Source organism: Cherax quadricarinatus, chromosome 58 (assembly GCF_038502225.1).
Source record: "Cherax quadricarinatus isolate ZL_2023a chromosome 58, ASM3850222v1, whole genome shotgun sequence".
NCBI lineage: Eukaryota > Metazoa > Arthropoda > Malacostraca > Decapoda > Parastacidae > Cherax > Cherax quadricarinatus.
The window spans coordinates 21,870,083-21,896,942 of record NC_091349.1 but is presented as its reverse complement, the minus strand read 5'-3'; positions in this window follow the sequence as shown (position 1 = coordinate 21,896,942).

The following is a 26,860-nucleotide window of genomic DNA, read 5'->3' as shown; positions in this document are numbered from 1 at the left end:
CTATCTTGCAAGTCTGAATGCGTAGGTGGAACACAGATGGGAGTGACAGAGTTACTAGTGCCTGACCGCTCGGCTACGTTAATAAGTAATGAACGAATCTATAGGAACTTAATATGAACTTCACATTTCGCAGCACTTTAACAAATCTCAGATACAATCTGTGAGAACAAACACATTGCTCAGGGGCTAGGTATTGTCTTTCAGTCAGTAAGGGAATATTGGTACTGTGGAGTGATTCATATTGACTTTGACTGGCATGATACACTAAGTCAGTGGTTCCCAAACTGGGGGTAAATTACCCCCTGGGGGTAATTTAACCATTTTTGGGGGGTAATGGAGGGGTGACAGAAAAAAAGTTATGAATTCTGAAAATCAAGAAAACAATGCGGTACCCGGCATGAGGATTATTGTTAACTTTGTCTTAGTATAAAAAGTTGTAAAGTAAACCTATTATAAGTAAGTAATAAAGTTAAACCAAATAACAATAAACATCAAAAATTAATATACAGTATTAGAAAAGAAGAAATATATAGCTAAGTGTGTGGAAACCCAAAAGTATTTTGACAAGTATGCTACAGGACAAAAGTCACTCAGTAGCCCAGATCGACCTGTCCAGTACGCGTCACTCACTTCCTGAGGCTGCCTCTATTTCACACTGTCAGTTTATCTGTGAGCATCAGCCGAGGTAGACATAAGCTGGTATGTATGTGTACTGCCCTGTGCAGTATATAGTTAGTATTTACCCACTGTTACTGTGAATTTGTAGCTATTATTAATTTTATATATAATGTATGTGTGGTTCTTACGTTTTCAATGGTTTTGCTAGGATTAGCAGAGTATGCGAGGCTGTATACGTTCACGTTTAGCCATATATATCAATAATAACAACATTTTGTGAAAGGGATGACATGCTTTATGTGGCATGTTAAATTGGGTAACAAGCTGAAAAAGTTTGGGAACCACTGCACTAAGTGAACATTCAAAAGTGACTGGGACATGTTCTCAGTGAACTTACTGAAGGGCATAAGGCAAAAAAAAAAAAAAATAGAAAGAATGACATAGTAAGCTTAAACGGGAAGAAAATGCTTAACTATTCTGCATAAGTAATTAAAAATTGACAGGTCACACAGTAAGCAAAGAACTCACGCAAGAAAAATATACAACTGAATGAACAACACTTTGAAAATCAAGAGAACTTGTACTTTACTCAAATATAATTTGCTCAACTTTTACTTTAAATTGAATGAATGGCACAGTGAGTCGTCTTTACTCTCAATGCAATAGGGAAATACACAATAAATGATAAAATGGACTCAATAAAGCTTGCTAAAAATAAAGCAAACTGGGACACAATTCACTAAAATAAAATAAAATGGCACAGAAAAAATAATATATTATGCACAGAACAGAGCATATGAAACTGCTCTGAAATAAACTGTAGCAATATTGCAAATAACTGCTAATCAAAAAGTATTGCACAACACTGCATAAAATCTCTGCAAGAAAATTTTAAAGACAACACAATCTTTGCACAAGAATTATTGCAAAATGAGTCAATGTGCAATAATAAAAAATTATTACACACACAAGAAAAGAAATATATCAAGGAATGAACTGAGGGAACACTTTAACTCTTAACTGCAGTCAAACAACACTTAACAAGCAAAAGAACAATTTACTCTAAAAGAAGAACTTAAAAATTGCACCAAGAGTGAATTTGTTCAATGAAACATGAAAAAATAATAGGTGCTAAAACACAGAACAAAAAGGTTTGATCACTTACAGTGATGCAGAACACAACACATCAACATAAACACAATACTAGAATTTTCTTGCAATGAAACTTGATATGTGAAAACTTTGATAATAATTTCTTGCTTGCACAAAACAATGGCACTATTGTCTGTGGAAATAAGACAAATTAGACACTGGCTAAATGAAAGAATATGAACACAAAAAAAATGTTCAACACACAGAGAACAAAAAAAGAATACACAAATGCTGGGATGAAAAAATTATAAATAACTGAGACAACACTGAGTTGTGATGCAGGACACAACTAAATAAATTACTGAAATACTTCACTGGAATACTGAGAACACTAGGTGATTCTGAAATGGAAACACAAGTTCTATACTGCTCATGTGTTGCACACACAACAAAGGAAAAACACTAAGTACTTACTTCAAGTGTATAAAAGAAACACAACACAACAGACTTAAGATAATGCATGGAAATTAACACTGAATTAAGGAGATTATCAAATTATTGCAATCAGTATATAATAAACACTGAGTCTGATCAAGAGTCACTGAATGTCACTAAGAGAAAAATCACTGGAAACACAAAAAGAAATGTCTCAACATTCGCAAATGTCTCTATGAAAAATATTATCGCTGTAACGACTTGGTGAAGAATGAGGTAGATGGTGGAAGGTTGAAGGATTGTTTATGTCGTCTTGCTGCTGTCCTCTGCACACAGTGATCGTAGAATTGCGCTTACATCGACGATAGACTTCACACAGGAGGCTTTTAACGGTGGCGCGAAACACACTCTAGCTCTTGACCCCCTATGTGGTCCTTAAAATATGGTGTTATAACCCTCAGTGGTATACCGAACACTGGTAGAGGTTGGGTGAGTACCAAAACACAGTGAGAGTGGTTGGGTTAGTGGGTTAACAGGGCTAAGGCGTCTGGGGCCGCGTGGTGAGTGGGTGGGTGGGTTTGTGGGCATAACAGGGCTAAGACCGGGGGTGGTGAGACACACTTGGTCGTGGGCCTATGGGATGAACGGCATAAGCCTCACTGAAGACACCCACACTGCCACGAAGATAATTCTAAGCCGGCTGGCTTAAAATACACCCACGAAATACCTCAACACCACCGGGATGAAAAAGAGCACTCAGGATGGCTTAGAGCTTGAATCACAAGCGATGAAGACTACTCACATGGCTTGAGTACTGGGGTAAGACACCTGGGTTAGTTGCTAGCTGGCTTAGCTTAGCCCTTCACACAGAATAGCTTGATAACTTCTCACGATGAGCACAGCAGGGGTGGAAGCTGGCTTGGCAGGCAAAAGAACTGGATGGAGTAGGCTAGGCTACTCCATCCAGAACAACTGGACTCAGTTGTTCTGACTGCCCCACCACAGACTGGAAGCTGGCTTATTTTGCAAACTTGGGTCAACCCCTTGGGAGAGATGCAAATAAGCAGATAAACACTAATACAAAGAGACTGACCAGAGAATGGTGTAGAAGCTGGTAGGAGCTTGAGCAGGAGGAACTGGCTGAGGTAGCTGCCTGGCGTTAACCTTCTCGGCAGGCCTACTCACAAGATGGCAGCCGGCTCGGTCGAAATTTATCTCCAGAAATCGCTGTAATTGTCAGGATTACAGGCTCTCCATTGCCACCATTTATCATAGGGGTTCTTAAATGGAGGTATCGAGGGTTGAAGGTAGACACACTTGTTGGATGGTAACGATATATTATCAGATTGTGATGATGGGAGATGGAGCCCAGTGTGTCTGTGTGTGTGTCTGTACTCACCTATTTGTGAGTACAGACACACACACAGACACACACACACAGACACACACACACAGACACACACACACACACACACACACACACACACACACACACACACACACACACACACACACACACACACACACACACACACACAGGCCCGGTTATGTCACTGGGGAGCTCCCTAAATCATGGACCAATAGCCTCATTATTCCCATTCCAAAGCCCAATCAACAAAACTCATTTCGCCCAATATCCCTTACTAGCTGCTTGTGTAAAACATTTGAAAGGATGATTCTTAATCGTCTTATGCACAGAATTAAGGAATTCTTGTCACCCCGGTTGCATGGCTTCATGCATGGAAGGAGTGTGCATCATTGCATTACCACCTTTCTCACTCTGCACACTGACAGCTCATACACTACGTTCCTTGACCTTAAATCTGCTTTTGATGTAGCCAACAGACATGTAATCATTAGTGAACTTGCCAGAATGGATGTTGGAGGATGGCTTCTCCGCTGGATTAAAGGTTACCTGTCCAACAGAAAGTCGTCTGTGTTGTTCCAGGGACATAGAAGTGTAACTAAAGATTTTGAATTAGGAACCCCACAGGGAGGTGTGCTTAGTCCCACCCTTTTCAACATTTTGATTAATGCCTTACTTAATGCCATGCCTAGCCAGCCCCATCATTATATGGTTAGTTTTGCTGATGACATAATGATTCACACTACCGGATTCTCCAACACCCAAAACATTCTTAATCATGTTTTAGCCTCGTGTCAGGACCTGGGGTTAATAATCTCAGGGGATAAAACAAAGATACTCAACAGGCGTCCTCCTCGGCAGAGAGGCACAGTTCGTCAGATCCAGTTGCATGATGGGTCTCTTCTAGAATATGTAAGCAGATACAGGTATCTAGGCTTTGAGGTTCCACTACTTGGACCTGTTGTAACGAGACTTTGTCGCCAATACAAAGAAAGGCTGAGAGCACTTAGAGTTGTGGCAGGTTTTCATCCCAGGTATGGTGCTAATGTTAAAATTGTGAAAATGATGTATCTTGCTTATATTAGATCATTGGTTGATTATGCAGCACCACTACTTGCACTCGTGTCTGACTGGAAGCTTGGAGGGCTGGAAAAACTGCAAAACGAAGCAATGAGGATCATCCTAGGATGCCCTCGTACTGCCAAAATTTTAAATATGCGGAAAGAACTTAATATTCCAAGCATTAGAGATCGTGTTACTGAAAGAAATATCCTTATTGGGGTCAATATGCTTAGGCTAGCCCATTCAAACCCCTGCACAGAAGCCCTCCAAACTTTCCTCAGCACTGGTGAACATCCTTCCAGATGGATCGAAAAAACTGGAACCGACCTCCTCATGAACCAGCTACATGATCTATATCAAGTTGGACAACAGAGACATTTCCCTGCTCCATGGGATATTACCCCATTCCAAACTACCATTCCTCCATTTCCCCCCAAAACTCTTCTTAAATCACAACCAAAGCTTCGTCTTGAAGCCAAACATGATGCCTTAAGCTGTATTGATAACTTAGTCACACAGAACAATCTTTCACAAATTATTTACGTCGATGGTTCTGTTCACCAGTCCACTGGTGCAGCTGGTAGTGCTGCTGTTGTCACACAGAGTGATGGCTCTCATAAAGAAATTGGAGCACATATCAACAACTGGGCCTCTACCCTTCAAACAGAACTGTTTGCCATACTCCTTGCACTCAAATGTGTCCATGTATCTAAGGTTGACACTTTAATTGTAACTGATTCTCTGTCATCCATAAATGCTCTCAACTCATTAAGTATAAATTGTGGCATGCTTGTGTCAGAAGCCAGACATAGATATGGTAAGATTGTGGACAGTGGAGTCAGAGTGCACATGCTGTGGATTCCATCTCACATTGGTCTTCAGATGCATGATAGAACTGATAAATTGGCTAAGCTGTATGCTTTCAAAGAGGGGGTAGATTACAATCTTGGGTTGTCATTTAGCAGTTTGAGAACAATAATACGAAAAGAACTTCAAATGAACTTTATTGACTTAAGACTTAGGGAGATTGACACAAGTCAGTCCATCTATCATCATTCCATCATGCAGGAGGAGCCACATGTCTATGGTGCATCCAACAAAATAAGCAGACTCTTGGATGTCACTACTGCCCGGCTCCGGCTGGGTTACAAGTATCTTTGGCAGGTTAAATCACCACCACCAGATGTAGACCAAACGAAATGTAAACTTTGCCAGATGGATTATTGTCACACCTTGCGTCGTTATGTACTGGAGTGTGATAAAATTAATGAATTTAGAAACAACTCACTCAGAAGTGTTCAAGAAATGGCTAAGTATTTTATCCACAGTGGTATATTGCAGACCATTCTGGAGAAATACCCTGACTTTGCTAGCTGTAAATAAAGCATTACCACATGTGTGCATGTGTGCATGTGTGTGTGTGTGTGTGTGTGTGTGTGTGTGTGTGTGTGTGTGTGTGTGTGTGTGTGTGTGTGTGTGTGTGTGTGTGTGTGTGTGTGTGAGGGTGTGTGTGAGGGTGTGTGTGTGTGTGTGTGTGTGTGTGTGTGTGTGTGTGTGTGTGTGTGTGTGTGTGTGTGTGTGTGTGTGTGTGCGTGCGTGTGTGTGGGTGTGTGTGAGGGTGTGTGTGCGGGTGTGTGTGAGGGTGTGTGTGTGTGTGTGTGCGTGTGTGTGTGTGTGTGTGTGTGCGTGTGTGGGTGTGTGTGTGCGTGTGTGGGTGTGTGGGTGTGTGTGTGTGTGGGTGTGTGTGTGTGGGTGTGTGTGAGGGTGTGTGTGTGGGTGTGTGTGAGGGTGTGTGTGTGTGGGTGTTGGTGTGTGTGTGTGTGGGTGTGTGTGTGTGTGGGTGTGGGTCCTTGTGTGTATGCATATATTTGTACGCTCGTGTGCACATGTCCGTGCGTGCGCCCTCGTGTGTGTATGTGCGCGCGCGCGCTAGTGTGGGTGTATGATCCACTTAATATTTGTATTTATAACTCATTACAATTGTGACCAGGTGTGGACGTATCAGTGGTTCATTACTTTGTAATTTGTTCATGACTGTAACCATGTATAGGAGTGAAGCTGATTCATTACCTCTGTAACTTGCCATGATTAGTGACAAGATCTACCTGGAGTTCATTACCTTTGTAACTAGTTCAGCTGTCATAACTTTGGGGTCCAGTCACTGGACCCATTATGTACCTTTGTAATCTTTTGACTACCGCCCACAGGATGGGTATGGGGGTGCATAAAGATATTAAACTAAAGTGTGTGTGTGTGTGTGTGTGTGTGTGTGTGTGTGGGTGTGTGTGTGTGTGGTGTGTGTGACTCAACAATCAATATTTGCACCAATAACTCATTACAGTTGTGACCGGGTGTGGAAGTGTGAATTGCTCATTACTCTATAATTTGTTCATGATTGTAGCCAAAGTATAAACGTAAGTAACCATTCTACAGAATTCATTACCTTTGTAACTTGTGAGCTCATTACCTTTGTACCTAGTTCAGCTATCAAAACTTTGGGGGCCCAGTCCCTGGACCCATTACGTACCTCTGTAATCTGTAAATACCTTTGTAACTTGTCATGATTGTGACCAGACTTACCTGGAGTTCATTACCTTTGTAAATTGTGAGTTCATTACCTTTGTAAATTGTGAGTTCATTACCTTTGTAAATTGTGAGTTCATTACCTCTGTAACTTGCTCAGCTATCAAAACTTTGGAGTCCAGTCCCTGGACCAATTATGTACCTCTGTAATCTTTTGACTACCGCCCACAGGATGGGTATGGGGTGCATAATAAACATATTAAACTAAGCCTTGCCGTGTTCTAGCATGGATGTCTAACACCGACTGAGGAGGAGGCAGAGGTATGAACGTTCACATGCGCATCCCGTGACGTCACACAAACAGTCACAGGACTAGGGATCTCCTATCTAAAGCACATGGATGATACTGATATACTATACAACACAGGGATCATCAACTATGCTGACAAGTGGTTGTTAGTGTATGTTTGTGGTTGTTAGTGTATGTTAGTGGTTGTTAGTGTATGTTTGTGGTTGTTAGTTTATGTTAGTAGTTCTTAGTGTATGTTAGTGGTTGTTAGTGTATGTTAGTGGTTGTTAGTGTATGTTTGTTGTTGTTAGTGTATGTTAGTGGTTGTTAGTGTATGTTAGTGGTTGTTAGTGTATGTTAGTGGTTGTTAGTGTATGTTAGTGGTTGCTAGTGTTTGTTTGTGGTTGTTAGTGTATGTCAGTGGTTGTTAGTGTATGTTAGTGGTTGTTAGTATGTGTTAGTGGTTGTTAGTGTATGTTAGTGGTTGTTAGTGTATGTTAGTGGTTGTTAGTGTATGTTAGTGGTTGTTAGTGTATGTTAGTGGTTGTTAGTGTATGTTAGTGGTTGTTAGTGTATGTTAGTGGTTGTTAGTGTATGTTAGTGGTTGTTAGTGTATGTTAGTGGTTGTTAGTGTATATTAGTGGTTGTTCGTGTATGTTAGTGGTTGTTAGTGTATGTTAGTGGTTGTTAGTGTATGTTAGTGGTTGTTAGTGTATGTTAGTGGTTGTTAGTGTATGTCAATGGTTGTTAGTGTATGTCAGTGGTTGTTAGTGTGTGTTAGTAGTTGTTAGTGTATGTTAGAGGTTGTTAGCATATGTTAGTGGTTGTTAGTGTATGTTAGTGGTTGTTAGTGTTTGTTAGTGGTTGTTAGTGTATGTTAGTGGTTGCTAGTGTATGTTAGTGGTTGTTAGTGTATGTTTGTGGTTGTTAGTGTATGTTAGTGGTTGTTAGTGTATGTTAGTGGTTGATAGTGTATGTTAGTGGTTGTTAGTGTATGTTAGTGGTTGTTAGTGTATGTTAGTGGTTGTTAGTCTTTGTTAGTGGTTGTTAGTGTATGTTAATGGTTGTTAGTGTATGTTAATGGTTGTTAGTGTATGTTAGTGGTTGTTAGTGTATGTTAATGGTTGTTAGTGTATGTTAGTGGTTGTTAGTGTATATTAGTGGTTGTTAGTGTATGTTTGTGGTTGTTAGTGTATGTTAGTGGTTGTTAGTGTATGTTAGTGGTTGTTAGTGTTTGTTAGTGGTTGCTAGTGTATGTTAGTGGTTGTTAGTGTATGTTAATGGTTGTTATTGTATGTTAGTGGATATTAGTGTATATTAGTGGTTGCTAGTGTATGTTAGTGGTTGTTAGTGGATGTTAGTGGTTGTTAGTGTATGTTAGTGGTTGTTAGTGTATGTTAGTGGTTGTTAGTGTATGTCAGTGGTTGCTAGTGTATGTTAGTGGTTGATAGTATATGTTAGTGGTTGTTAGTGTATGTTAATGGTTGTTAGTGTATGTTAATGGTTGTTAGTGTATGTTAGTGGTTGTTAGTGTATGTTAATGGTTGTTAGTGTATGTTAGTGGTTGTTAGTGTATGTTAGTGGTTGTTAGTGTATGTTAGTGGCTGTTAGTGTATGTTAGTGGTTGTTAGTATATGTTAGTGTTTGTTAGTGTATGTTAGTGGTTGTTAGTGTATGTTAGTGGTTGTTAGTGTATGTTAGTGGTTGTTAGCGTATGTTAGTGGTTGTTAGTGTATGTTAGTGGTTGTTATTGTGTGTTAGTGGTTGTTAGTGTATGTTAGTGGTTGTTAGTGTATGTTTGTGGTTGTTAGTGTATGTTAGTGGTTGTTAGTGCATGTTAGTGGTTGCTAGTGTATGTTAGTGGTTGTTAGCGTATGTTAGTGGTTGTTAGTGTATGTTAGTGGTTGTTAGTGTATGTTAGTGGTTGTTAGTGTATGTTAGTGGTTGTTAGTGTATGTTAGTGGTTGTTAGTGTATGTTAGTGGTTGTTAGTGTATGTTAATGGTTGTTAGTGTATGTTAATGGTTGTTAGTGTATGTTAGTGGTTGTTAGTGTATATTAGTGGTTGTTAGTGTATGTTTGTGGTTGTTAGTGTATGTTAGTGGTTGTTAGTGTACGTTAGTGGTTGCTAGTGTATGTTTGTGGCTGTTAGTGTATGTTAGTGGTTGTTAGTGTATATTAGTGGTTGTTAGTGTATATTAGTGGTTGTTAGTATATGATAGTGATTGTTAGTGTATGTTAGTGGTTGTTAGTGTATGTTAGTGGTTGTTAGTGTATGTTAGTGGTTGTTAGTGTATGTTAGTGGTTGTTAGTGTAAGTTAGTGGCTGTTAGCGTATGTTAGTGGTTGTTAGTGTATGTTTGTGGTTGTTAGTGTATGTTAGTGGTTGTTAGTGTACGTTAGTGGTTGCTAGTGTATGTTTGTGGCTGTTAGTGTATGTTAGTGGTTGTTAGTGTATATTAGTGGTTGTTAGTGTATATTAGTGGTTGTTAGTATATGATAGTGATTGTTAGTGTATGTTAGTGGTTGTTAGTGTATGTTAGTGGTTGTTAGTGTATGTTAGTGGTTGTTAGTGTATGTTAGTGGTTGTTAGTGTAAGTTAGTGGTTGTTAGCGTATGTTAGTGGTTGTTAGTGTATGTTAGTGGTTGTTAGTGTATGTTAGTGGTTGTTAGCGTATGTTAGTGGTTGTTAGTGTATGTTAGTGGTTGTTAGTGTATGTTAGTGGTTGTTAGTGTATGTTAGTGGTTATGTATGGTAGTGGTTGTTAGTGTATGTTAGTGGTTGTTAGTGTATGTTGGTGGTTGTTAGTGTATGTTAGTGGTTGTTAGTGTATGTTAGTGGTTGTTAGTGTACGTTAGTGGTTGTTAGTGTATGTTAATGGTTGTTAGTGTATGTTAGTGGTTGTTAGTGTATGTTTGTTTTTGTTAGTGTATGTTAGTGGTTGTTAGTGCATGTTAGTGGTTGCTAGTGTATGTTAGTGGTTGTTAGCGTATGTTTGTGGTTGTTAGTGTATGTTAGTGGTTGTTGGTGTATGTTAGTGGTTGTTAGTGTATGTTAGTGGTTGTTAGTGCATGGTAGTGGTTGTTAGTGTATGTTAGTGGTTGTTAGTGTATATTAGTGGTTGTTAGTGTATGTTTGTGGTTGTTAGTGTATGTTAGTGGTTGTTAGTGTATGTTAGTGGTTGTTAGTGTATATTAGTGGTTGTTAGTGTATGTTTGTGGTTGTTAGTGTATGTTAGTGGTTGTTAGTGTATGTTAATGGTTGTTAGTGTATGTTAGTGGTTGTTAGTGTATGTTAGTGGTTGTTATTATATGTTAGTGGTTGGTAGTGTATGTTAGTGGTTGTTAGTGTATGTTAGTGGTTGTTAGTGTATGTTGGTGGTTGTTAGTGTATGTTATTGGTTGTTAGTGTATGTTAGTGGTTGTTAGTGTATGTTAGTGGTTGTTAGTGTATGTTAGTGGTTGTTAGCGTATGTTAGTGGTTGTTAGTGTATGTTAGTGGTTGTTCGTGTATGTTAGTGGTTGTTAGTGTATGTTAGTGGTTGTTAGTGTACGTTAGTGGTTGTTAATGTATGTTAATGGTTGTTAATGTATGTTAATGGTTGTTAGTGTATGTTAGTGGTTGTTAGTGTATGTTAGTGGTTGTTAGTGTATGTTAGTGGTTGTTAGTGTATGTTAATGGTTGTTAGTGTATGTTAGTGGTTGTTAGTGTATGTTAGTGTTTGTTAGTGTATGTTAGTGGTTGTAAGTGGATGTTAGTGGTTGTTAGTGTATGTTATTGGTTTTTAGTGTATGTTAGTGGTTGTTAGTGTATGTTAGTGGTTGTTAGTGTACGTTAGTGGTTGTTAATGTATGTTAGTGGTTGTTAGTGTATGTTAGTGGTTGTTAGTGTATGTTAATGGTTGTTAGTGTATGTTAGTGGTTGTTAGTGTATGTTAGTGATTGTTAGTGTATGTTAGTGGTTGTTAGTGTATGTTAGTGGTTGTTAGTGTATGTTAGTGGTTGTTAGTGTATGTTAGTGGCTGTTATTGTATGTTAGTGGTTGTTAGTGTATGTTAGTGAATGTCAGGGTATGTTAGTGGTTGTTAGTGTATGTTAGTGAATGTCAGGGTATGTTAGTGATTGTTAGTGTACGTTAGTGGTTGTTAGTGTATGTTAGTGGTGTTAGTGTATGTTAGTGGTTGTTAGTGTATGTTAGTGGTTGTTAGTGTATGTTAGTGGTTGTTAGTGTATGTTAGTGGTTGTTAGTGTATGTTAGTGGTTGTTCGTGTATGTTAGTGGTTGTTAGCGTATGTTAGTGGTTGTTAGTGTATGTTAGTGGTTGTTAGTTTTTGTTAGTGGTTGTTAGTGTATGTTACTGGTTGTTAGTGTATGTTAGTGGTTGTTAGTGTATGTTAATGGTTGTTAGTGTATGTTAGTGGTAGTTAGTGTATGTTAGTGTTTGTTAGTGTATGTTAGTGGTTGTAACTGTATGTTAGTGGTTGTTAGTGTATGTTAGTGGTTGTTAGTGTATGTTAGTGGTTGTTAGTGTATGTTAATGGTTGTTAGTGTATGTTAGTGGTTGTTAGTGTATGTTAGTGTTTGTTAGTGTATGTTAGTGGTTGTAAGTGAATGTTAGTGGTTGTTAGTGTATGTTAGTGGTTGTTAGTGTGTGTTAGTGGTTGTTAGTGTATGTTTGTGGTTGTTAGTGTATGTTAGTGGTTGTTAGTGTATTTTAGTGGTTGTTAGTGGTTGTTAGTGTATGTTAGTGGTTGTTAGTGTGTGTTAGTGGTTGTTAGTGTATGTTTGTGGTTGTTAGTGTATGTTAGTGGTTGTTAGTGTATTTTAGTGGTTGTTAGTGTATGTTAGTGATTGTTAGTGTACGCTTATTCGGATACAGGTACAGAGAAAGAATTGATCACAGTAATAGGTACATGTATGTTAGTTATACAAGAAATCATTCTCCTCTCTTTCTGTCGCTACATTCATTAGGTACCTTTTGGCCCTCTTCTTGAACTGGTTCATGCTATGACTGGCTTTGACATGTGCAGGCAGTCTGTTCCATTCATTTATTTCTGTTCAATTACTGGTGTTTGAAGCCTGGTCACTGACTGTGGGTACTACAAAGTTGTGCTCTCTCCCCCTAGTACTATGATTGCTTTGGTTCCCAACCTTGACAAAATTGGCAGCAAGATATTCTTGACACTGTTTGTGAGCAATTTTATAAACGTAATTTAACTTCAATTGTGTTACTCTGTCTTCAACATTCAGCATATCCGGTTGTTGTAATTAATCCTGGCCTACATCTACAATCTTACCATTTTGTTCTGGGTGATTGTAGTGTATCTTTCAGTTTTCTCGTCGAGGCAGAGTACCATGAAGAACAAGCGTAGTCCATATGACATTGTATAAGTGCTAGACATAGTGTCCTGCGAGCCTCAGTAGGTCGACACTATGCTTGTCTATAGAGGAACTTCCGTCTGGCATTCGCTTTCTTTATTACATTGTTCCCTATCAATTCTCCTGACATGCATGGGTCAAAGGGAATTCCCAGATATTTTACTGAGAAAACTAAAGTGATGGGCTCCCCATTACACCGAACATTAAAATTGCTTACCCTTCTCAGTTTGTTTCATGCCAAAGAGTAGGACTCCGTTTTTCCGAGGTGTAACGATAATTTGTCTTCTAGCCATTTGCTGCAAGACTAGTTCCAGTATTAGTAATTATCTATATCTTGTGGGTCTTTACCTGACACTAAGAAAGCACTGTCATCTGCTTAAAATAGAAGCTAACACTTGACACTGAAAGGCATGTCAGCTACATAACATAAGAACGGTAAGAGACCAAGAATACTTGGGGAACACTTGGGGAACTTCACATGTTATCGGCAGGGGTTCTGATTCTGTGTTGTTGATTTTAACGATTTGTTTCCTGTTGCTCAGTAATGACTTAAACCAGTCTACAGGACCTATACCGATAGCTTGTAGTTTCTTACATAATATATTGTGGTTGACCGTATCGAAGGTCTTTTGCAAGTTCAAGATTACAATACCTATGTAATTCATTAGTGAAAATTTCAGTTCTCAGGTAGTCAATCAGATTAGATAAAGAGGTGTCGGTCGGGTAATACTTCCTGAAACTTGATTGGTAACTATGGAGAATGTTCTTATTATTAAGATACTTAACTACTTGACAATACACCGCCCTCAGACCTATTTTTTTTTTTTTTTTTTTTTTGAAGACAAGAGTAACTCTGGCCTTCTTGAACCCCTACGGAACGGTATTAGTGAAGATGGACAAATTTATTATGTACGGAATTGGGATTGACAATTCAGAGGCACCATCTTTTAAGAACTTTGCTGGGATGTTATCTGGACTAGTGCTCTTAGTTGGGTTTAACTTGAATAGTTTTTTTCGCACGAAGGCATAAGACACACCTACTAGTTGGCAACTGTTTGGTATGACGTCTCTATTGGTATAGTATGTTAATTAAACTTGTAAGTGTATGGTAGAGTATTTACGTTGGAATTGGTTGGTGTATGTTGTCCTTGTTTGTAGTTAGTGGAGTTTTTGTGCGCTTTTAGAAGTTTGTTAATATTTTGTTTTCTCATGTTAACGTTTGCTCGTTTTCCATGATGTTTGCTAGTGTTTGCTGGTTTTCTATGTTGTTTGTTAGTGTGTGCTGGTTTTCTATGTTGTTTGTTAGTGTGTGCTGGTTTTCCTTGATGTCTGTTGGTGTCTGTTGGTTTTTCCATGATGTTTGTTAGTGTTTACTGGTTTTCCACGATATTTCTTAGTGTCTGCAAGTTTTCTATAATGTTTTTTAGTTTATTCATGATGTTTGTTAGTGTCTGCTGGTTTTTCCATGACGTTTGTTAGTGTCTGCTGGTTTTCCATGATGTTTGTTAGTGTCTCCTGCTCTTTCCAAGATGTTTGTTAGTATCTGCTGGTTTTTCCTTGATGTTTGTTAGTGTCTGCTAGTTTTCTATGATGTTTCTTAGTGTCTGCTGATTTTTCCCTGATGTTTGTCATGTTTACTATTTTTTCCATGATGTTCGTTAGTGTTTGCTGGTTTTCTATGATGTTTGTTAGTTTCTAATGGTTTTTCCATGATGTTTGTTGTTGTTTGTTTTTTCTTTGATGTTTGTTAGTGTTTGTTTTTTCCATGATGTTTGTTACTGTCTGCTGGTTTCTCCACGAAGTTTGTTAGTGTTTGCTAGTTTTCTATGATGTTTGTTAGTGTCAGCAGTTTTTTCCATAATGTTTGTGAGTATTTACTTGGTTTTCCATGATGTTAGGGTTTGTTGGTTTTCTATGATGTTTGTTAGTGTCAGCAGTTTTTTCCATAATGTTTGTGAGTATTTACTTGGTTTTCCATGATGTTAGGGTTTGTTGGTTTTCTATGATGTTTTTTAGTGTTTGCTGGTTTTTCCAAGATGTTCGTTTGTGTTTGTTTTTTTCTATGATGTCTGTTAGTGTCTCCTGGTTTTTCCAAGATTATGTTTTAGAGTTTGCTGGTTTTCTACGATGTTTATTAGTGTCTGCTGGTTTTTCCATGATGTTTGTTAGTGTCTGCTGGTTTTTCCATGATGTTTGTTAGTGTCTGCTGGTTTTTCCATGATGTTTGTTAGTGTCTGCTGGCTTTTCCATGATGTTTGTTAGTGTTTGTTTTTTTCTATGATGTTTGTTAGTGTCTGCTGGTTTTTCCATGATGTTTGTTAGTGTTTGCTGGTTTTGTATGATGTTTGTTAGTGCTTGCTTGTTTTTTGGTTTTGTATGATGTTTGTTAGTGCTTGCTTGTTTTTCCATGACGTTTGTGAACATTAAAATGGTATAAAATACCGACAGATTGTTAGGTAAGACACATATGCAACAGTTAGGTATCTTTATTTCGAAACGTTTCGCCTACACAGTAGGCTTCATCAGTCGAGTACAGAAAAGTTGATAGAAGCAGAAGATACTTGAAGACGATGTAATCAGTCCATCACCCTTAAAGTTTTGAGGTGGTCAGTCCCTCAGTCTGGAGAAGAGCATTGTTCCGGTGTCTGAAACAATATGAAGTTGAAGTGACAGAATGGGGCTTTATATAGTGCCAGGAGGTGAGACGTAGGTTGCTTTGGGAGGGCAGGTCCCTCTCAAACCCAGCCGTTCTCACTAGTAGAGGTTGTTGAAGCTGGTGGTCTGTACCAAGATACCCTTGTGTTGCAGTGTCTGACAGAATGAACATTAAAATGGTATAAAATACCGACAGATTGTTAGGTAAGACACATATGCAACAGTTAGGTATCTTTATTTCGAAACGTTTCGCCTACACAGTAGGCTTCATCAGTCGAGTACAGAAAAGTTGATAGAAGCAGAAGATACTTGAAGACGATGTAATCAGTCCATCACCCTTAAAGTTTTGAGGTGGTCAGTCCCTCAGTCTGGAGAAGAGCATTGTTCCGGTGTCTGAAACAATATGAAGTTGAAGTGACAGAATGGGGCTTTATATAGTGCCAGGAGGTGAGACGTAGGTTGCTTTGGGAGGGCAGGTCCCTCTCAAACCCAGCCGTTCTCACTAGTAGAGGTTGTTGAAGCTGGTGGTCTGTACCAAGATACCCTTGTGTTGCAGTGTCTGACAGAATGAACATTAAAATGGTATAAAATACCGACAGATTGTTAGGTAAGACACATATGCAACAGTTAGGTATCTTTATTTCGAAACGTTTCGCCTACACAGTAGGCTTCATCAGTCGAGTACAGAAAAGTTGATAGAAGCAGAAGATACTTGAAGACGATGTAATCAGTCCATCACCCTTAAAGTTTTGAGGTGGTCAGTCCCTCAGTCTGGAGAAGAGCATTGTTCCGGTGTCTGAAACAATATGAAGTTGAAGTGACAGAATGGGGCTTTATATAGTGCCAGGAGGTGAGACGTAGGTTGCTTTGGGAGGGCAGGTCCCTCTCAAACCCAGCCGTTCTCACTAGTAGAGGTTGTTGAAGCTGGTGGTCTGTACCAAGATACCCTTGTGTTGCAGTGTCTGACAGAATGAACATTAAAATGGTATAAAATACCGACAGATTGTTAGGTAAGACACATATGCAACAGTTAGGTATCTTTATTTCGAAACGTTTCGCCTACACAGTAGGCTTCATCAGTCGAGTACAGAAAAGTTGATAGAAGCAGAAGATACTTGAAGACGATGTAATCAGTCCATCACCCTTAAAGTTTTGAGGTGGTCAGTCCCTCAGTCTGGAGAAGAGCATTGTTCCGGTGTCTGAAACAATATGAAGTTGAAGTGACAGAATGGGGCTTTATATAGTGCCAGGAGGTGAGACGTAGGTTGCTTTGGGAGGGCAGGTCCCTCTCAAACCCAGCCGTTCTCACTAGTAGAGGTTGTTGAAGCTGGTGGTCTGTACCAAGATACCCTTGTGTTGCAGTGTCTGACAGAATGAACATTAAAATGGTATAAAATACCGACAGATTGTTAGGTAAGACACATATGCAACAGTTAGGTATCTTTATTTCGAAACGTTTCGCCTACACAGTAGGCTTCATCAGTCGAGTACAGAAAAGTTGATAGAAGCAGAAGATACTTGAAGACGATGTAATCAGTCCATCACCCTTAAAGTTTTGAGGTGGTCAGTCCCTCAGTCTGGAGAAGAGCATTGTTCCGGTGTCTGAAACAATATGAAGTTGAAGTGACAGAATGGGGCTTTATATAGTGCCAGGAGGTGAGACGTAGGTTGCTTTGGGAGGGCAGGTCCCTCTCAAACCCAGCCGTTCTCACTAGTAGAGGTTGTTGAAGCTGGTGGTCTGTACCAAGATACCCTTGTGTTGCAGTGTCTGACAGAATGAACATTAAAATGGTATAAAATACCGACAGATTGTTAGGTAAGACACATATGCAACAGTTAGGTATCTTTATTTCGAAACGTTTCGCCTACACAGTAGGCTTCATCAGTCGAGTACAGAAAAGTTGATAGAAGCAGAAGATACTTGAAGACGATGTAATCAGTCCATCACCCTTAAAGTTTTGAGGTGGTCAGTCCCTCAGTCTGGAGAAGAGCATTGTTCCGGTGTCTGAAACAATATGAAGTTGAAGTGACAGAATGGGGCTTTATATAGTGCCAGGAGGTGAGACGTAGGTTGCTTTGGGAGGGCAGGTCCCTCTCAAACCCAGCCGTTCTCACTAGTAGAGGTTGTTGAAGCTGGTGGTCTGTACCAAGATACCCTTGTGTTGCATTTCACCTCACGTGGTACCTGTATGTTTACAACGGCTTGATAAAGCTCCTGGAGAGTGGAACGTTGCATGTGTCCTGGTACTTAACATTTTGTCAATAAATCAACCATTATTACCCTTTGTTTGTCTTGTTTGTTTTTCCTGGCGTGTAATTTTATTTTGTGATGTTTGCTGGAATTTAATGCATTTTTTATTGAAGTTTTTTAGAATTTTTATGTTATTGTACATTGATGTTCATTTGTTTTGTTGATGTTTCTAGGTGTTTATTAATGTTTATAATTACTTATTAGTGATTTTTTTGTTTGTTTAGCTCTGTTTTTTGTAAGTTTTTGTTGTTGTTTATATATGATACTTAGTGTTTGTCGGTGTTTGTTATATTTTTGCATTTGTGAACAGTGGTTGTTAGAGCTTGTTAGTTTTTATTCCTGTTTGTATTTGATTTTATTTAATTTGTTAGTGTTTAATGGTATTTGCAGGTGTCCCTTAGTGTTTATTTCTGTTTGTATATGCTAGTGTTGATATCAACTCACTCTCCCCACACTTTATAACCCCACCTCACTCTCCCCACACTTTATAACCCCACCTCACTCTCCCCACACTTTATAACCCCACCTCACTCTCCCCACACTTTATAACCCCACCTCACTCTCCCCACACTTTATAACCCCACCTCACTCTCCCCACACTTTATAACCCCACCTCACTCTCCCCACACTTTATAACCCCACCTCACTCTCCCCACACTTTATAACCCCACCTCACTCTCCCCACACTTTATAACCCCACCTCACTCTCCCCACACTTTATAACCCCACCTCACTCTCCCCACACTTTATAACCCCACCTCACTCTCCCCACACTTTATAACCCCACCTCACTCTCCCCACACTTTATAACCCCACCTCACTCTCCCCACACTTTATAACCCCACCTCACTCTCCCCACACTTTATAACCCCACCTCACTCTCCCCACACTTTATAACCCCACCTCACTCTCCCCACACTTTATAACCCCACCTCACTCTCCCCACACTTTATAACCCCACCTCACTCTCCCCACACTTTATAACCCCACCTCACTCTCCCCACACTTTCACTCTCCCCACACATTATAACCCCACCTCACTCTCCCCACACTTTATAACCCCACCTCACTCTCCCCACACTTTATAACCCCACCTCACTCTCCCCACACTTTATAACCACACCTCTCTCCCCACCCTTTATAACCCCCCCTCACTCTCCCCACACTTTATAACCCCACCTCACTCTCCCCACACTTTATAACCCCACCTCACTCTCCCCACACTTTATAACCCCACCTCACTCTCCCCACACTTTACACTTTATAACCCCACCTCACTCTCCCCACACTTTATAACCCCACCTCACTCTCCCCACACTTTATAACCCCACCTCACTCTCCCCACACTTTATAACCCCACCTCACTCTCCCCACACTTTATAACCCCACCTCACTCTCCCCACACTTTATAACCCCACCTCACTCTCCCCACACTTTATAACCCCACCTCACTCTCCCCACACTTTATAACCCCACCTCACTCTCCCCACACTTTATAACCCCACCTCACTCTCCCCACACTTTATAACCCCACCTCACTCTCCCCACACTTTATAACCCCACCTCACTCTCCCCACACTTTATAACCCCACCTCACTCTCCCCACACTTTATAACCCCACCTCACTCTCCCCACACTTCATAACCCCACCTCACTCTCCCCACACTTCATAACCCCCCACCTCACTCTCCCCACACTTCATAACCCCACCTCACTCTCCCCACACTTCATAACCCCACCTCACTCTCCCCACACTTCATAACCCCACCTCACTCTCCCCACACTTCATAACCCCACCTCACACTCCCCACACTTTATAACCCCACCCTCACTCTCCCCACACTTTATAACCCCAACCCCACCTCACTCTCCCCACACTTCATAACCCCACCTCACTCTCCCCACACTTCATAACCCCACCTCACTCTCCCCACACTTCATAACCCCACCTCACTCTCCCCACACTTTATAACCCCACCTCACTCTCCCCACACTTTATAACCCCACCTCACTCTCCCCACACTTCATAACCCCACCTCACTCTCCCCACACTTCATAACCCCACCTCACTCTCCCCACGCTTCATAACCCCATCTCACTCTCCCCACACTTCATAACCCCACCTCACTCTCCCCACACTTCATAACCCCACCTCACTCTCCCCACACTTCATAACCCCACCTCACTCTCCCCACACTTTATAACCCCACCTCACTCTCCCCACACTTTATAACCCCACCTCACTCTCCCCACACTTTATAACCCCACCTCACTCTCCCCACACTTTATAACCCCACCTCACTCTCTCCACACTTCATAACCCCACCTCACTCTCCCCACACTTCATAACCCCACCTCACTCTCCCCACACTTCATAACCCCACCTCACTCTCCCCACACTTTATAACCCCACCTCACTCTCCCCACACTTCATAACCCCACCTCACTCTCCCCACACTTCATAACCCCACCTCACTCTCCCCACACTTCATAACCCCACCTCACTCTCCCCACACTTCACAACCCCACCTCACTCTCCCCACACTTCATAACCCCACCTCACTCTCCCCACACTTCATAACCCCACCTCACTCTCCCCACACTTTATAACCCCACCTCACTCTCCCCACACTTTATAACCACACCTCACTCTCCCCACACTTTACCCCACCTCACTCTCCCCACAATTTATAACCCCACCTCACTCTCCCCACACTTCATAACCCCACCTCACTCTCCCCACACTTTATAACCCCACCTGACTCTCCCCACACTTTATAACCCCACCTCACTCTCCCCACACTTTATAACCCCACCTCACTCTACCAACACTTTATAACCCCACCTCACTCTCCCCACACTTTATAACCCCACCTCACTCTCCCCACACTTTATAACCCCACCTCACTCTCCCCACACTTTATAACCCCACCTCACTCTCCCCACACTTTATAACCCCACCTCACTCTCCCCACACTTTATAACCCCATCTCACTCTACCCACACTTTATAACCCCACCTCACTCTCCCCACACTTTATAACCCCACCTCACTCTCCCCACACTTCATAACCCCACCTCACTCTCCCCACACTTCATAACCCCACCTCACTCTGCCCACACTTCATAACCCCACTTCACTCTCCCCACACTTCATAACTCCACCTCACTCTCCCCACACTTCATAACCCCACCTCACTCTCCCCACACTTCATAACCCCACCTCACTCTCCCCTCACTTCATAACCCCACCTCACTCTCCCCACACCTTATAACCCCACCTCTCTCTCCCCACACTTCATAACCCCACCTCACTCTCCCCACACCTCATAACCCCACCTCTCTCTCCCCACACTTCATAACCCCACCTCACTCTCCCCACACTTCATAACCCCACCTCACTCTCCCCTCACTTCATAACCCCACCTCACTCTCCCCACACCTTATAACCCCACCTCTCTCTCCCCACACTTCATAACCCCACCTCACTCTCCCCACACTTCATAACCCCACCTCACTCTCCCCACACCTCATAACCCCACCTCTCTCTCCCCACACTTCATAACCCCACCTCTCTCTCCCCACACTTTATAACCCCACCTCACTCTCCCCACACCTCATAACCCCACCTCACTCTCCCCACACTTCATAACCCCATCTCACTCTCCCCACACCTCATAACCCCACCTCACTCTCCCCACACCTCATAACCCCACCTCACTCTCCCCACACCTCATAACCCCACCTCACTCTCCCCACACCTCATAACCCCACCTCACTCTCCCCACACCTCATAATATAAAAGGATTATTTGGTGTTCTGGTAGCGGGGAGTAAATGATACGTCTTCGGAGGCTTCTTACTTTATTGAAAGGTCGTGGTGGGTACACAGGCTTGTGTGTTTGTTCCCATGGCCCGGGCAGGGCCATCCCACGAGAGAGAGCTGGGAGTACTTGTGTCTTGCTGCGAGGCCGCTGTGTGAGTGAGAGGGTGGCAAGGCCAGGCAGGCTGAAGTGGCCACCGAGTGGCCTGTCTACAGAGGGCAGCATCTGAGTGGCGCGAAATATGAACTAAGCTGGCAGACAGCATGGGCTGTCTTTGCAGACAGTACAGGCTGTCTACATATGCTCGGCCACCTACCGCGCGTCGTCCCGACGCGACAATACTGGTGGTAAAAGAAACTTGGTCTCTCTCTCGTAGGAACAGGGCACAGAACACAAAATAAAAACATGTATATACATATGGACATGAAAAAAAAACTTCCTATAGGGAGGGAAGAAAAAAACATGTGGGGTGTGCTAAACATCATGATCAAAGGCAGTGAGCGTCGATGGGCATCACTGCACGCCTTCCTGCATCTGGACAGATACTGCAACACGTGAGACATCGCTGTGGCTGAGCTGTGACATAACAGGTTACGGTCTCCTCTGGAACGGTGAAGCAGTCATCGTAGGAGTCGCTGCAGGTTTTCACTCAACCTGGGGCACATGCTGGTGCACTCGTGTGAGGCGTCGACAAAACTCGGCAACTGGGCAGGACTTCTGGCAAGCGACTCAGGAGGACACTTCTCGACTGGTACTGTCCCTGGGCTGTCACTGCCGGCGAGCGTGGAGCGAGTTGTGGAGCGAGTCGTGGCAGAGACGACTGGGCGAAACATCTGGGAGTCGTAACATCATACACCAGACTGCAGTGAGAGAGCTAGCAGTCAAAGTGACATCTTCTTTGTGCAGGAGCTCACTGAAGCTTGTGACACGAGGCTGACACAGCGCCTGCCGACAGGGCTGACTGCGGCTTGACGAGTATCATTCTGTCGGCAGTTGGAGTTATAGCAGAGGTTAGTCTAAGCGTCCCCAGACTTGTTTCTCTACATATAACTGCACTCTGACGGTCTGGAGGTGAAGTGAACAAATCTCGATGGGAATCATAGCAGGTACGATTCTGCAGAACATCACGAGCGATGAGCATAAAAGCTTTCTGTACAAGAGGGCTCGGTCACTCGGGGGCTGACTTGACATCAGCTGTCAAACGTACTGGTCACATGGGTGACTTAGCACAGTGGTGCTACTCAGGTCTGGCTCTGACCTCACTGGACACACGGAAACTTTAAACACACCCGCGGTACATGCGGTACAACATGGCTTAAACTAGCAAATGATGCTTTTCTGTGCATAAAACTGACACTAAGACATATACTAAAATGTGAGAACACTGACTGAGAGGAATTAACACACGACATATATCTTCTCTTAGTCTTCTCGACAATATTTTAATAATTACTGAACACTCGATGGTGACATCATGTGATGTCAGGCATGATGTCGCGAGGTGACTTCAGCAGCACTGTGACGATAGCAGACATCTCGAGGTGACGTCAGGCAGACATCGTGACGTCATGTAGTCGGGCAGCATCGTCGGTGACGTCAATGTGATGCGGGCAGCAGACCACAGCATGTGGCCTGGGACATCTGGTAACTCACGTGGCTGGGAGATCCACGTGACATCGCCCACACCCAACCTGGCGTCGTGATCCACATGGTGTCATGATCTACATGGCATGCTGATCCACATAGCTTCGAGTGGCCTCGGGCACTCGGATACACAGCTCTGGCAATAAATCACACAAAAAACAGCAGAAAACACAGCAGAGGGAGTGGGCAGTGGTGAGTGTATGGTAGACGGGTGAGCGTGAGTAGGGCGAGCATGGGCAAGGTGAGGAACAGCCACTTCCTCTCCTCCTCCCCCACCCACAAACACGTGGAGAACTCACGCTGGATGCAGAAATCACCACGAAACTCACCTCTGTCTTGCTGAAACAGCTGTGCTGAGCTGAACAACAACAGCAGCAACATACAAGTGATGCTGAACACGTGACTTGAGAAACAGCGTGGGACTCTGTAGCGTGGGGTCACTTACAATTCTCGGAGAATTTCGGCAAATTTCGGCCTGGATCCTGCTTGTACCTGTGTCTGGATGCTCAAACGTGCAGAAACGACATCAGGATAACTTGTTGAGAGACGGATGCTTCTTGTGTAGGGTGATGAAGAGAAGATGACTTCATACCTCTTCCTTCCTCTGGGCAAACACACTGCTGCGACCACTGCTCCCCACCATTTATAATGAGTTTGTTTGGTGAAGCTGAAAGTGGGGTGTAAATTATAACTTCTTCTTTGGAGGCTTCTTACTTTATTGTTAAGTCGTGATGGGTACACAGACTTGTGTGTTTGTGCCCATGGCCAGGGCAGGGCCATCCCACGAGAGAGAGCTGGGAGTACTTGTGTCTTGCTGCTAGGCCGCTGTGTGAGTGAGAGCGTGGCAAGGCCAGGCAGGCTGAAGTGGCCACCGAGAGGCCTGTCTACAGAGGGCAGCATCTGAGTGGCGTGAAATATGAACTAAGCTGGCAGACAGCATGGGCTGTCTGTGCAGACAGTACAGGCTGTCTACAATAACCCCACCTCACTATCCCCCACCTCATAACCTCACCTCACTCTTCCCACACCTCATAACCCCACCTCACTCTCCCCACACCTCATAACCCCACCTCACTATCCCCACACCTTATAACCTCACCTCATTATCCCCACACCTCATAACGCTACCCCACTATCCCCACACCTTATAACCTCACCTCACTCTCTCCAAACCTCATAACCCCACCTCACTCTCCCCACACCTCATAACCTCACCTCACTATCCCCACACCTTGTAACCTCACCTCACTATCCCCACACCTCATAACCTCAACTCACTATTCCTACACCTCATAGCCTCACCTCACTATCCCCACACCTCATAACCTCATCTCACTATCCCCACACCTCATAACCTCACCTCACTATCCCTACACCTCATAACCTCACCTCACTATCCCCACACCTCATAACCTCAACTCACTATCCCCACACCTCATAATCTCAACTCACTATCCCACACCTCATAACCTCACCTCACTATCCCCACAACTCATAACCTCACCACACTACCTGGATTACCTGGAGGTTACCTGGAGGTTATTCCGGGGATCAACGCCCCCGCGGCCCGGTCCATGACCAGGCCTCCCGATGGATCAGGGCCTGATCAACTAGGCTGTTACTGCTGGCCGCACGCAGTCCAACGTACGAGCCACAGCCCGGCTGATCCGGCACTGACTTTAGGTATCTGTCCAGCTCTCTCTTGAAGGCAGCCAGGGGTTTATTGGCAATTCCCCTAATGCTTGATGGGAGGCTGTTGAACAGTTTTGGGCCCCGGACACTTATGGTGTTTTCTCTTAGTGTACCAATGGCGCCCCTACTTTTTATTGGCGGCATTTTGCATCGCCTGCCCAGTCTTTTACTTTCGTAGGGAGTGATTTCTGTGTGCAGATTTGGGACCATTCCTTCCAAGATTTTCCAAGTGTAGATTATGATATATCTCTCCCTCCTGCATTCCAACGAGTACAAGTCAAGTGCTTCCAAGCGTTCCCAGTAGTTAAGGTGCTTGACAGAACTTATACGTGCATTAAAGGATCTCTGTACACTCTCTAGATCTGCGATTTCACTTGCTTTGAATGGAGATGTTAATGTACAGCAGTATTCCAGCCTAGAGAGAACAAGTGATTTGAAAAGGATCATCATGGGTTTGGCATCTCTTGTTTTGAAAGTTCTCATTATCCATCCTATCATTTTCTTTGCACGTGCGATCGTGGCACTGTTGTGATCCTTGAAAGTGAGATCCTCAGACATTACTACTCCCAGGTCCCTTACATTATTTTTCCGCTCTATTGTATGGCCGGAGTCTGTTCTAGTTATTATCTCCTCCAGTTTTCCATAACGGAGTAGTTGGAATTTGTCCTCATTGAACATCATATTGTTTACCGTTGCCCACTGGAAAACTTTGTTTATATCTTCTTGGAGGTTAACCGCGTCCTCAGCAGATGACAGCCTCATGCAGATCCTAGTATCATCCGCAAAGGATGATACGGTGCTGTGGTGTATATCTCTGTTTATGTCTGATATGAGGATAAGGAATAAGATGGGGGCGAGTACTGTGCCTTGTGGAACAGAGCTCTTCACTATGGCAGCCTCCGATTTAACTCTGTTGACCACTACTCTTTGTGTTCGATTTGTTAGGAAGTTGAAGATCCATCTCCCCACTTTCCCAGTTATTCCTTTAGCACGTATTTTATGGGCTATTACGCCATGATCGCATTTGTCAAATGCTTTTGCAAAGTCTGTGTATATTACATCTGCATTCTGATTTTCTTCCAGTGCATCCAAGGCCATGTCATAGTGATCCAACACCTCATAACCTCAACTCACTATCCCCACACCTCATAACCTCATCTCACTATCCCCACACCTCATAACCTCACCTCACTATCCCCACACCTCATAACCTCACCTCACTATCCCCACACCTCATAGCCTCAACTCACTATCCCCACACCTCTTAACCTCACCTCACTCTCTCCAAACCTCATAAACCCGCCTCACTCTCCCCACATACAACTCCCACCATGCAATCCTCTAGCCTCACAACCCCCAACAGACTATACCCACAATTCACAACCCCACTATACTCTCGCCACTATTCACATGTCACTATTCTTTCTCCACAATTCACAACATTTGCCATAGAATCCCCACAATTCACAACACCAGCAACACACAAGTACTACTCAAAATTCCCAAACCTCACTCGCCCTCATCTTACAACCCCCACGCCTCACAACCCCACACCTCACAAGCTACACACCTCACAACCCCCTCTAACAGCCCCTCTATCTCACAGCCCTCTTACATCCCGTATTCCTCACAACCCCTACAACTGAAACCCCCACACTTCACACCCCCAAACGTTTCACAATAAACCAAAACATCCCACACCTCATAACGCCCACAATACACAATCCCCATACCTAGCAACCTCACACCCGCACGCCTCACAACACCTACAATACTAAGCCTCAGAACACTCACAATATTATACCCCAACAACCCACACCTCACAACGCACACAATGCAGAAACCCCCCACACCTCAACCTCCACACCTCACAAACTCCACACCTCACAACCACTATACACAACCCCTACATCTCACAAAACACACAACCACCACTCCTCGCAAACCCCACAATACACAACCACCACACCTCACAAACCCCTCACCTCAAAACACTATCTCAACTCCTCACACCTCATCTTTTAATTTTTGTTA